Raw genomic sequence first — 8,279 nt, forward strand, 5'->3', positions numbered from 1 at the left:
AGACATTAGAAGCCTCTGGAAAAAGATTTTCCTAAAATAATTGCCTGGTATCCTCCACTGAGATTTTGATTCAATTGATCTGGAATACGATCTGGACAGCAGTATTTTTTTTTTTCCCACAGTGTAACACACATTTGGTAAAGTATCCTACCTTAAATGGATAGCTTGGTATTTTTTACACACATGTACACTCATGTAGCCACCACCCAGATGATGACATAGATCATTTCCAGTGCCCCAGAAAGTTCCCTCTTGCCCTTTCAAGGTAGGATAACAAATCGACCCAGTTTACCCAGAACTGAAGGATTTTTCCTGGACATGGGACTTTCCATACTAAAATTGAGAAAGTCCTAGGCAAATTAGGACAAGTTGCTCACTCTGCCTCAAGGTTTATACTCCAGCCCACGTGCAGCGGGAACCACTATTTCGATTTCTATCTAGTAGTAATTTTAAAAGTTGCACAGATGCAGCCAGGGCTGACTCCCATGTGCGTGAGAGTCACCTGAGCCTCTCCCCTAGGCTTTCTAATTCAGTAGGTCTAGGGTGAAACCAGCACCTGCATTTGAACAAGACCCTACAGTAGATCTGAGAAGCACTGTTCTAATCTCTGCAGCAACACACACGCTTTGGATTTTCTGAGCCTGTCTGTGGCCTGCCTCCCACACCTAACAGCTGCATGAAATCATACCATGATTAATAATCATGTGAAAAGATGTCGTGGGCACTGCATACAGAAGCCTCCTGGCCAGGTTTCCCTTGCATCTCATTGGTCAGAACTAGGTCGTGTGCCTTAGCGCAAAGGAGGCTGGGAAGGTGAGTGTCTGGCTTCATTGTCCTCTATGGATAGGCTCTGCCAAAAAAGACACAGTTGGGAAAAATAGCTGTTGGGTAGGAACCAGCAGTGTCTACCACAAATAAATACCTTTCATGACTTTTTTTTCGGAAGCTAGACAAAGCTCAGAGGTATAAAGTTGCTTGCTTAAGGTCACATAACTAAAAAGTACTTGCCACTTTGTAGAAAACCAGTAAATGAAGATGGCTGAGTCAGAACCTAAGTTGGGCTTTGAACCCAGATATCCTGATGTCCAATATAGTGATCTAGCTACTTCCTCCAACTGGCTTCCTCTTGTCCTTTGCATGTGTTTATATCTTAAATAATATTTTTAAGGACAGAACTAACTTAGTGGGCAGGAGGTATTGGTATGGCTTCTTGTTGCTGGCCACAATCTGAGAGCAAAGATGCATGCCTGATAAAACTGGAATTTTTCTTAACCACCCAAACTCAGAATGCTTATGGCACCCTTGGACACGCAGGAAAATGTTATTTTCACCATTTCCTGCCAAATGTCCAGCTGGCTCCACTGGTAAATGATGAATTTCAGGGTGGAGCCTGGTTCCTGGCATTCTCTGCATGATCAACTTTCTAGCTCAATTTCCCTCCCACCAGAGAGTCTGGGAAATTGGAGTCCCATGAGTTAGAGACAAGGAAATTCCTTCTCATTAGAAGTCACTGCCCTTTTGTAATCTAATCTCATAAGTGACATTTCATCACTTTTATCATATTCTGTTCATCGGAATCAAGTCACACTCAAAGGGAGGGAATGGTAAGAGGGTGTGAATACTTCAAGGCAAGGATCGTTGGGCATGGATGTGGAAGCTGCCTAGCATGCCACTTTCCACACCCAGAGCTCAGAACTCCAAAATCCATTTTATAACAAAAATAACTACCATTATTAAGTATTTATGTGCCAGGCGTTACGCTAAGAAGTTTACATATACTGTTACATAAAATCCTTCCAACAAGGTAGGTACAAGTAGCATTATCCCATTTTTTCATGAGAAAATATGCACAGAGAAGTTAAGTAACTTGTCTAAAGTCGCCCAGCTAGTAAATGTCAAAGCCAGGAACACTGAATAATATTTATCCAGGACTTGAGAATTATAAACCACTTTGTTTTATCCTACCGACACTGTGAGTTAGGGATTATACATTACACTTTTTATCCATAAGAAAGCTATATTCCCAGTAGCCCTGGCCTGTCAAGATTATTAGGTATTGCTATTTAGAGATTCAGGATGAAAAAATATTTAAATAATCCAGTGCTCCTATAGGGATGGTTTTCTTACGCTGATCCTCATTGGGTTAGGCACATCTCACCCAAGATGTTTCCTTCTGCATCAAGAGAGTTTTTAAAAGCTTAGCATCATGTGGGATTTGGCATCAGATAAAATTTATTGCTTAGAAAAATAATATCAGGCTGAATACTTTCCTCTAATCTTAGTTGAGGTCCAACTGTCCGTCTTTTTCAGTAATAATCAGCAACCCAGAATTTCACTCAGAGGAACTTCTCAACCTAGGACTGCTTTTGTTTAATTAGGGATTTAGCGTATGGAAGATGATTTAAAAGGGAGAGGGAAGAAAGGAGAAGAGAATCCACAATTATTTTAAGTGGATCTAAAAAGGACAGAGAGGGGAGAGAGAACTCAATTTTTCCACTTAGATTTTAAAAATATGTCCTAGGCGGGCATTTTAAAGATGTCCAGGGGAGTTCCCCATGGTTAAACTAAGTAAGCATGCCATAAAATGCCAATTCCACTCCCTCTCTTATTTTGCTAGTATCTTTGGTGGGCATTTAGCATTTGTCCATTTGACAGGTCTTTACTGAGCATCTTTATTGAGTTTTCATGCTAGATATTTTTCATACTTATCCAGTGAAGCATCTTTATGAGTTCCATTTTGCAGTTAAGAAAACTCAGGCAAGGAAAGATTACATGATTTCCCAAAGGTCACACAGCTGGGAAGTGATTGATCCCAGGATGCCAATCCACGTGAGTTTTGTATACCGGGGACTGATTCTCACACACGCAATGCCCTTTTCCCTAGCAACACTCTGGTTCCCATGGCTTTTCCTGCAACTTTTCTTAGCTGGAAAATCTGAACAGAGCATGGTTTTGTATTTTAGTATTAGCTGTTTTCGTTTCTAAATATCACATAATTTTTATAACACACATTTTTATGTTCTGAAACATAAAAGTCAAAATCTAATAAACTCACAATAAAAATCAGAGACCAGCTCAAAGATTAGTTATTTGAGTGAAATTCTTCTACATATGTCATGGAAAGTTACCTTCTTCTAATGTTGTATTGGGTACTGCTTCTTCTGTATTACCAGAGTTTATTGCTGCCCTTGAACATTTTTTAAGTTGCAGTAAAATATGCACTACATAAAATGTACTATCTTAACATTTTTAAGTGTGTAGTTCAGTAGTGTTAAGTTATGCAACCAATCTCCAGAACTTTCTTACATTGCAGAAGTGAAACTCTATACCCATTAAACAACTCCCCATTTTCTTATTCCCCCAGCCCCAAACACCCTTGTACTTTGTTTCTGAGTTTGACTAACTCTAGGTACCTCGTGTAAGTGGAATCAAACATTTTTTTGTCCTTTTGTGACTGGCTTATTTTAAGGATAATGTCTTCAAGGCTATCCAGTGTAGCATGTTTTAGAATTTCTCAGGCTCCATTGCTACAGGATCCGGAAAGCTCACCCACCTGCAATGTCCATGTCCAGCTGCCTTCCCCTTCCTAGCCTAGCCTCAGAGTGGAGGCTTTCCCCACAGGCTGGAGAAATGTGTGCCCACAGCACCTCCTGCAGACAAGCCCTGGAAGGGACCCCAGCTCCACCTTGTGTGGTCACATTAGGAGTGAGACAGGCAAAATCTAGAAAAAAGGTAGATTAAGAGAAAAGCCTATGGTGGCCATGCCACTCTGAACAGGCCAGATCCCGCCTGATCTCGGAAGCTAAGCAGGGCCAGGCCTGGTTAGTACTTGGATGGGAGACCACCTAGGAAGACCAGGTGCTGTAGGCAAAAAAAAAAAAAAAAAGGGGGGATTGTAAACCAGCAAAGTCCTTGCAACCTGTGAGGTCAACCAAGGGTTGTCTTGCCTAAAAAAAAAAAAGCATTTGAGGTCCATACTCCTTTATTACTCTTCGAAACATCCCCATAAGGTGGATATCATTGTATTTTTTTTGAATTGAAGCTAAGATACGAATCACTTGTCCAGTCACATAGCTAATAGAACAGCAGAGCCAGGATTCAAACTCAAGACTCAAGTCTGATTGAGTCCACATTTTTAGTGTTTTTACAATTATTGTACAGCAAAACTGACTTTTTGTAATCTTTCAGTCTGAGTTGCTATATGTACTAGTTGGTTCCTTTGCATTAATACTTAGCCCACGCCAAGTGTTACACTAAGCATTTTGACATAGCTCATTTGATCCTCACAGCAACCCCTAGAGTAAGGTAATGTTAAGCCCATTGTATAGATGGAGTTCTGAAGCCAAGAAATGGCGGAAGTCACAAGCTGCCTGCCAGGAGCCAGGACTAATGCCAGGCTTGGAGCCATTTGTAACTGTTCCTAGCCAAGGAGGTGAAGGGGAAACAATACCAGCCCTGGCTGGAATTCTGGAACGGTCTGTGGGTCCCACCTTTAACCACAACTTCCCAGAAATGCTTCATTTACACAGCTAGTAAGGGTCTGAAGCCTAGAAATTAGGGACCCGATATTAAGTTCAAATCCCTTCTCATCACTTCCAAGGCATGTGACCTCAAGTAAATCACTAATCCTTGTTTTCTTATCTATACAATGTGATAGTAATGAACAATGTTGAAGTAGTTATCACACTTCAGTGATGAACTAAACACTCAATGAGCATTTTCCCATCTCAACGTGAAGAATGTTTTCTCTCTGGATATGAATCATCCCTACTCCTGGAGTTTAACCTCTGTAGACATTTGTTACTTATTATCCATGTTCAGTGTTTATGTTCAATGACCAAATTCAAGAGCATTTTACTTAAAGGATTCTTTATTTTCCTTCTCCAGATAGAAAAGCTACAGTTTTATTATGCTTTCTTAGGAAAAAACAGGGTCAATCTTTTTCAAGAGATCTTCTATTCCAATGCCACTGGTGAAAAAAATCCTTAAAAAGAAAAAAGGTAGATTACAATCAGCACTTCATTCTGATATTAAAGTACGATTTGCCTGGAATATGGTAGCATCTGGTTAAAACTTCAGAAACTACACGATGGATATTCAATTACCAAGCCAAAAAGACTTACAATCTCAAAACAAGCTGTGTTTTACACCCCACTGAAGCCTGTATGTTCTATCTATAATGTTAAAATGTTCAACCTCAATCTAAATCCTAATTACAGGAAAAAGTCAAGAGCAGACAAATCTAGAGGCACAAAGGTGTCTGTTGTTTCTAAAGGGACATTAACACCAATGCAATGTATAAGAGACGGGATGTTTGAATATGAAGTGGATAAGCAGAAATTAGGAAAATATTCTTAGCTGTTTAAGGGTCAGTTATGTGGCAGAACAGTTTAGGGATCAAGGGTCACGAAAGCAACTTTTAAATAACAAAAACTATTCATTTATATAGACAAACATTATAAATTTAGGGTAATGAGTAGTTTTTGACAAGCTGAAAGGATAAAGTGGGTATTGCTCTGTTCAAAAAATGGGAGCAGAAATTGTAGACAATCTTTTTCTCTTTCTTGTAAGACCTAGTAGTAGCAATAGGTCAACTGTCTCCTGTTGAGGACTTAATTCTCCCTTCCTGTTTTATATGCCCAATTTGGAACTAGATCCCCAGATTACTGCCAAGTGGTCAAACACATCACCTCTCTACCCTGTGCACATTCAATAATAATTTTATTAGGAGTTTGACACCGGGATAAAACCATTCGCAGAAACCTCACCTGTTACAGGATAGACTGAACCAAGCCAAGGGGTTGATCAGGCTGCATCAACCTACTTATTGGCTCCCAGGACTCCCAACCTGTAGGAAGTTAACAGATGAAGCCAAGATAAATTATCTGAATGCTAAGAAAACAAGCTAACAAATGAAAAAACAAACACAAAAAATCCACTTAGAATGCGGTCTGTTAATGGTAAACAAAACATTATTTCTGGGGCCAATGCATCAGACAAAAACTGGCTAGTGGTTTAGTTAGATCAACAGGGTCGATCTGATGGGGAAAAAAGTTATGTCATCAGCTGCGATGGCCGTATTTGAATCAGAAAATAGAGCACAAGGGAGATAATCCCATATTTAAAAGCAAAGCAGTTACTACCTTCTCCATTCTCCAGACCCTGTCTATTCAGCCACGCAGGCATGGGCACTCAGACATGTACATCACTTACCAATCCTCTGCCACTCCTGGATTCATCCTGCTTCCTTCAAAGGCTGCTTTTCGCCAACAGTAAACCTGAGAAGAAAACACTGAAACATAAGCTCCAATTAACTAGATGCTCAAAGAATGAGGGGACAAGGAACTGCTCAAGCTGGCATATCAGACAGAAACTGGCTTAGAGAAGTTAGATCAACATGGTCGATCTGTCGGGGAAAAAAGTTCAGTCATCACATATGCCAGTAGGAAGCTCTTGTCCTCTAAAGAGCCCTGAACCAAGAATGAGATCTGGTTGGTCTGTTTCTATTCACTCAATTTTCAAGCACTTCTCGGTCCTGTTTGTTGGCAATAAGAAAATAGCAGCTAAGACCAATATCTCTGCTTTATGCCTGGCAAGGGCTGTGGGGAAACGTTCATGGAAACGAGAAGTGACCACAGGGTTCTGGTCGAAGTGTAGGTTACATTTTAATATAAGATGTTACCACTAAAAATCTTGGACAGCGAAGTTTAAGGAAAACATGTCCCCAAGAAGTCCTGGACTTGAGAATGAGTTAGGAACATGGGAATTAATTTGAGTGACTAGGTCAACAGAAATACACAATTGACATTCCTTTTAAAAAATGCTATCACATTATCCATCCATTTCAACATTTCCATGCACAAGAAAGCTGTTTTATCAAGGTGCTTTGAAAGGCATTTGACAACACCTATTCACTTTGTGAAAGAAGAGGGTTATGGAATAAACCTGACAAGCTCAGAGGGCCACGTGGCAGGCCTAACAGGCTGAGTAACAAAGATAGTGGTTAGTCCTGTCCCAGACCTATGGCTTCCTTAGCAAAGGTCAATCTTTAAATTAGCCGTCCATTGTTCTTATGCATCTAGAATAACAAATCTTTGAATATCAGAGTAATTTTCCAACCCTAAAAGGCACAACTGCTGGCACCAGAGACCCTCGTGACTTGCATACCCTCTTTGCTATGTTAAACTATCCTGCACCTATCAATGTAAAAGAATGTTTCTCCATCTTGCCTTTTATCCAATCCTAGATTTCCCCGACTTCCTTCATCTACCACCAATGGATTTCATGTACCCTCCTTGTCTTCTTTGATTCCAATATATAAAATAAGCTGCAAAACTGTCTTTCTCTGGAGCATTTTCTCAATCTGTTGAGATTTTGCTTCCAGGCATATAGTTGTCAGTTTGGCTCAAAGAAATTTATAAAAATTTTCTACAGGTCTGGACATGTATCTTTTCATTGATGATTGCATTTTAGTAAATTATTTCTCTTAAACCTATTTCACCAGCAACATAAGTCTAATAGGTACATTTTTGGGAATTATAATAAAACGAAGCAACCAGAACACTTCAAAGAATACCTAATATCTAAACAATGCTTAATACAAATTAGCTACCATTAAGTTCGCCTAGCAAAGACGATCCTCAGAGCATGGGTTTCTACAATAGGTCAGGAGACGAATGCTTACCCCAGAGGTCACGATATCGAAGGTTTTAGATGTCTACACGGGGTTCCCTTTAAGGCCCAGCAACGATCCTCTCTTTCAAGATCCATTCTGTGCCCTGTGATCGCGCTAACCTGCGAACCAACGAAGAAGGCATCAATCACCATCTTCCCACGGTCGAAAATGAACGTGGCCGCGCCTCTGGAGGCCGGTATATCAGAACTAACTGGCAAGTATTCAAAGATGTCGGCATGGTCGATATGATGGGGAAAAAAGTGAAGTCATCATTTACACCAGCCAAGGACGCCTTAGGTCTGTACACGAGGCGTGGTTTTCCAGCTCTGACTTCCCTCGGGCCTATGAGGGTCAGAGTAAGGAGCCACGTGCAGGGGCGATGGCAAAGAAGGTAAGAGAGGATCAGAGATCTCGAATAGAAAACAGTAGGCCTCAACTCACCGTACACAGTAGTAGCCCCAGGTTCCCAGGGCGGAACGGCATCGGATGAACAACGGGAACGATACCAAACCGAGCACAACGCGCAGCAGACGCAAAAGAACGACCAGACCCCGGGACCTTCCTTATATAACCATAGAGAACTCTTGCGCCTGCGCACTGGGCC

At 40.8% G+C, this 8,279-nt stretch overlaps 1 long non-coding RNA gene, 3 other non-coding genes and 1 pseudogene across 6 annotated transcripts; 1 reads left to right on the forward strand and 4 right to left on the reverse strand.

The window, feature by feature from the left end:
* The first annotated feature begins 3,751 nt into the window (after positions 1-3,751).
* LOC118610539 lies at positions 3,752-3,870 on the forward strand (annotated as a pseudogene).
* Positions 3,871-4,852: 982 nt separating this feature from the next.
* LOC107510325 lies at positions 4,853-8,250 on the reverse strand. Of its 3 annotated transcripts, XR_001596784.2 has the most exons (5): positions 8,117-8,250; positions 7,685-7,794; positions 6,214-6,278; positions 5,769-5,848; positions 4,853-4,984 (listed from the first exon to the last, which is right to left on the reverse strand). It is a non-coding gene; the product is annotated as an uncharacterized LOC107510325 (long non-coding RNA). The 3 variants fall into 3 exon arrangements; XR_004953560.1 differs by having other exon boundaries at positions 4,853-5,848; XR_004953561.1 differs by having other exon boundaries at positions 4,853-5,848; positions 6,214-6,292.
* LOC118610187 lies at positions 5,984-6,076 on the reverse strand. The gene has a single exon (XR_004953840.1). It is a non-coding gene; the product is annotated as a small nucleolar SNORD12/SNORD106 (small nucleolar RNA).
* LOC118610186 lies at positions 6,354-6,444 on the reverse strand. Its single transcript, XR_004953839.1, has one exon. It is a non-coding gene; the product is annotated as a small nucleolar SNORD12/SNORD106 (small nucleolar RNA).
* On the reverse strand, positions 7,868-7,958 carry LOC118610185. The gene has a single exon (XR_004953838.1). It is a non-coding gene; the product is annotated as a small nucleolar SNORD12/SNORD106 (small nucleolar RNA).
* Positions 8,251-8,279: the final 29 nt, after the last annotated feature.

The sequence above is a fragment of the Rousettus aegyptiacus genome, unplaced genomic scaffold (assembly GCF_014176215.1).
Source record: "Rousettus aegyptiacus isolate mRouAeg1 unplaced genomic scaffold, mRouAeg1.p scaffold_m13_p_12, whole genome shotgun sequence".
Classification (NCBI taxonomy): Eukaryota; Metazoa; Chordata; class Mammalia; order Chiroptera; family Pteropodidae; genus Rousettus; species Rousettus aegyptiacus.